Below are 5,320 nucleotides of genomic sequence, written 5' to 3' on the forward strand. Positions count from 1 at the left end.
GTGTGTGTGTGTGTGTGTGTGTGTGTGTGTGTATGTGTGTGTGTTTGGGATGTTATTAATTCTCTTCTCCACCCGCCTCTTATTCTCCTTAATAGATGTATATATCCTTGATTAAAATTCACTTGTGTTATGGAAAGGGGCAACTTTACTTCCTCTAGCACTGATATAGTTCTTGGAATGGTAAAGGTTTACTAATACTTCCATATTCAAAAAAAATCCTACACTCTCTCTTGAAGTAGAACAGTCAATATCTGTTCCTACTTTCAATGAATCAATTAATTAAGCACATACTATGTGCTATGTATTACACAAAAATGTACTTATACAAAAAACAAAACAATTCCTACTCATGAGACTAACATTCTAACAAGGAAGTTAAATACATATAAAGATATGCTGCATACATATAAAGCTAATACAAATAGATGCATATATATGTATATACATGAGAGTTTTGATGGGAGGGCATTAGTAGTTAGGAGAATCAGGAAAGCTAAGGCTTAATGTAGTTCATGTAGAATACGGTATTTGAGTTGCATTTTAAAGGGACATAGTACTGAATAAGGTAGAAGTGAGGAGAAAGTGCTTTTAGTGTTTGTATAAGAGACCCTGTAGTTTTTGAGGCAAATATCACTTGATAACCATTTATTGAGCAAATTTTCTGTTTGTTTAGTGAAATTCAGTCTTTCAATTGCTATGATTCATTAATGAAAGTTCCTAAGTTACTTCTTGGGAAGAATGGAGTTCTTAGTAAATATGGTAGAGATGCAAAAAAAATGGAATGGACTTTTTTTCCTTGGGTTTTTGCAAGGCAAATGGGGTTAAGTGGCTTGCCCAAGGCCACACAGCTAGGCGATTATTAAGTGTTTGAGACCAGATTTGAACTCAAGTACTCCAGACTCCAGGGCCGGTGCTCTGTCCACTATGCCACCTAGCAGCCCTGGAATGGACTTTCTTGACATACTAATTTCTCTATTAATAATGATGCTGAGGCTAATTTGCTATTAGCCAGCTTTTGAAACACACAAAGTACCAAGGTTGTAAACAGGATTAGAGCACTGGGAATCAGAAAGACTCATGTTTATGAGTCCAAGAGTTCAGATTTGGTCTCAGACACTAGCTATGTGACATAGACAAATCACTTAAATCTATTGGCCTCAGTTTCCTCATCTGTAAAATGAGCTGGAGAAGGACATGGCAAATCACTCCAGTATCTCTGCAAGAAAACCCCAAAGTGGGATCAAAGAGAATCAAACACAATTGAAAAACAAAAACACCATTTTCTAATCAGAAAAAAGAATGAAAAGAATTAGCTGGTATTATTTAAAGGATTGATTCTTAGTCAAGAATACTAGATTTGGAATTGTAAAAGAACTTATGTGTCCTCATTTAACAGATGAAGAAAGTGAGTAACAAAAAAGATTGAGAATTGTTAAGGGTCATATTTGAACCCAGGTCTTTCTTACATTGCACCTTGTACATTGCTATATACTTCTTTATCATTCACTTGCATAAATAAGCACAACGAAGCTGAGAACAAATTTTTTTCAAAGATAAATTGCAGAACTGGTACAAAAGAGAAAAACATATAAATTGTTTCATTTGGTAGGTACTGAGCAATATTTACCTATTGCCTTATAATTATACCAAGTGGGAAGGGTTGCATTCTTTGATTAAGGCAAAAATAAGTATGCATGTGTCAACACAGATTTAGATTCTGGCTTCTGAACTAATAAAGGAGTTTTGGCCCAGTATTTCTACTCACCTTGAAGGGAATATTTATCCTGAACATGTAGTTACTTGCATTATAAACAATAATTTCCTATATTTCCTGGTATTACTTTCCAAAGAATGGATTATACAGCACTCTGTAATCACAATCTAAAAATAAATATCTTTGGGTAAAAGTTATCACTTTTCCACATAATTTCTAACCATAAAGTTTAGAACAAGAAGAACCAAGTCTAAAATAAAGTTTAAACATTTCAAATTCATATTTTACACATGAGATCTACCAAGATTTTCAAATTGTCTCAACCCCAAGTAACAATGATAGTTACAGTAAGTTTAGTAAAATACAGATAGCATCTTTCTTCACTCTCCCCCCACCCCGACCCACTCCAATCTTTCTATTAGAGCATTAAAGTACTGCTTGACTTTTTCTCTGCTTTCCTAACTTAATCACTAATTCCATTCCTTACTGGGTGTTTCTGGTTCAGAAACCTTTTACAGGAGAGAATTAGACAGTTGTCAAGCTAAGTCTAATTAAATATAGTTTCTAAGAAGAGAAATTTTTTTTTTTTAGGTTTTTGCAAGGCAAACGGGGCTAAGTGGCTTGCCCAAAGCCACACAGCTAGGTAATTATTAAGTGTCTGAGACCAGATTTGAACCCAGGTACTTCTGACTCCAGGGCCGATGCTGTATCCACTACGCCACCTAGCTGCCCCGAAAATTTTTAATAAAAATTGAGAATTTTCATTTTAACCAAGAAGCAGATATCCCAGGACCTTTCTGATTTCTATAAGGTATGCCTCACTAAGGAACCAGGGAGATAATTTAGTTTGTCATAAAAAAAGAAAATGTTTATATGTCTATATGTTTGTATTCAAGAATTCATGTGTGAATGTATAAATGTGTGTTCATTTTCCCTGAGTAAAAACAGGATTTTTGATAACAATGGCCAAGACCAGGAAGGAAGGTATGAAATTCTTTGATGTTACCACTAAGAATTCTATATCCTGAGGGTATCATTCCTCATGGTTTGAGATTTCTATCCAATTCTTTCAAAAGTCATATTGAAATTCCTTCTGTAAAATACATGAGAAACTTCTGATATGACAGCAGTGAAAAGTTTAAACCAAAGCCAATTTTCTTATAGCACCTTCATAATGGGGAAAAAAATGGGCCTAATGAAGAAAAAAAATTAGAAGAGACCAAAAAAAGAATGCCTACTATTTATTCATAATAAAAAAGGGAGAAACACAGTAAAGAATTTGCCTTTTAGTTATTTATTTTGCTTAGGCATCAAGCGCTTTAAGGTACTTGGCTCTTTAGTAGTTGTTACAAGTTTCATACTAGAAGAAATGGGGGAGGAAGACTGAGGATTCTGATACTGGCTCCTTGATCATTATCTCTCTTTATGCGCTACACAGAACAGTTACTTAGTTAATGAGCATTAATTAAGTACCTACTGTGTGCCAGTATTGAGAATGCAAAGAAAGGAATAGTCCCTGTTTTCAAGAAGTCCAATGAAGGAGACAATTAGGCAAAAATAAAGTTATCAGAAACAATTATCAGAACAATTATCAGAAAGAAGGTGATGGCATTAAGGTGAATCAGGAAATATTTCTTAGAGAAAGGATTTTTAGCTGGGTCTTCAGAGAAATCAAAGAAGCCAGAAAGAAAAAATGAAGTAGGAGAATATTTTAAGGATAAGGAAGGGACAATGAAAATGCCTGGAGTCTGGAATTTGACTGTCTTTTGTGTCATAGGAATCCAGAATAAATGGGGAACTGAAAAAGAAGGGAAGTGGGGCATGTTGAAAAGGACTTGGAAGGTCAAAGGATTTTATATTTGATGCTGGAGGTGATACAAAGCCCCTGGATTTTGTGAAGAAGTATAAGAACATCGTTTTGTGTTTTTTTTTTAGGAAGTCTAATATAACAACTGAGTGAAAGACAAGAATGGAGAGAAACTTGTGGTATTGAAACTGACCATTAGTCTCTTGTAAAAGTCCAGGAATGAGGTAATCAGGGCCTGAATCTGGCAGGAGGCAGCAACAGAGGAAGGAGACAAGGAGAAGTATACCAGAGATGTTTTCTTTACTAAAGTAAAATTGATAAGCATTTGCAACAGAGTGGATACAAGGACTGAGAAAGATTGAAGATGACACCTAAGTTGGAAGCTAAGGTGACTGGAAGGATGGTGGTGCCATTGACAGTATTAGGGAAATTTGGAAGGTGTGGAAGTTTGGTAGAGAAAGATGATGAGTTTAGTTTGGACTATATTCAGTTTAAGATGTCTACCAGGCCATCCAGTTTCAGATATCCAATAGGCAGTTGGAGATGTAAGTCTAGAGGTTAGTATCAGAGACTGAGCTAGGGGGTGGGAACACAAATATTGACAAAAAGATAGCCTCAAGGAGATTACATTCTAATGGGATGAGATCACATGTAAAAAGCTGTAAAACAAGGGGAGAGGAATAAGATACAAAAGCCAAGAGAGTCAAGAGAGAACTGGCTAATCTGGGCATTTCATCAAATGGAGGCCCCAGAGAAAAACTCCCTGCTTGGAAGGGGGATGTCTTGTAGAGAAAGGTGTTAATGTGGATGAGGAAATAATTGGAGTCAGGAGCAGAAAATATTTGACAACTTGTTCAGGTTAATGCATTAAGTGTGTATCAAAGGTGGTACCTAAATCTTAATTTCCTTGCTTAAAAGACCAGACCTTCATTTACTATTCTCAGCACAGAAGCAAATTGACAAGTAGAATTTTGTAATAGTCTAGCCATAAGATGAAGAGGACCTATATCAGAGTGGTGGTAGTGATATATATATATATATATATGTGTGTGTGTGTGTGTGTGTGTGTGTGTGTATGTATGTATGAAGGATGTTATGAAGATAAAAATGACTAGACTTATCAACTAATGTTCCAATTAATTGGAGGTTGAGAATGATAAGCTGAGGAAGACATTTAAATTGTAAACCTAGATGACTTAAGAGGATAGTCATAACCTTTACAATTATAGGGTGTTAGGAAGAGGGGAAAATTTGGGGCAAAAACACAGTGAGCTCTATTTTGGAAAAGTTGAGTTTAAAATGTCTATAGAATATCCAATTTGAGATGTTCAATACATTTGAAAAGTTGTACTAGAAAGCCGAGAGAAGTTTAGGGATAACCATAAAGATTTGAATATGATTTACATAAAGATGAAAGTTGAATCAATGAAATCATCAAGTGAAAGAGTTTGGACTAAGAAGAGAAGAGGTCCCAGAAGAGAAAATTATTGTATGTTCACAATTATTTGACATGACCTGGCTGAAGATACAACAAAGAAAGCTGAGAAAGAGTAATTGTATAGATAGGAGGAAATCCAGAACAGCTCAATATAATGAAAATCTAGAGAGACTAGAGTATCAAAAAGAGGTGATTAAAGTCTATAGAGAGGGAAGGGGACAGAGGAAAGGTAATTAGATATGGCAATTAAGATATCATTGATAACTAAATAACTAAATAACTAAATGTTGGAGTCAGAAGTCAGAGTGCAGTGAGTTAAGAAGAGAGGAAGTGAAGGCACTAACATAAATGACCCTCTCAA

This window comes from Macrotis lagotis, chromosome 1, assembly GCF_037893015.1.
Source record: "Macrotis lagotis isolate mMagLag1 chromosome 1, bilby.v1.9.chrom.fasta, whole genome shotgun sequence".
NCBI lineage: Eukaryota > Metazoa > Chordata > Mammalia > Peramelemorphia > Peramelidae > Macrotis > Macrotis lagotis.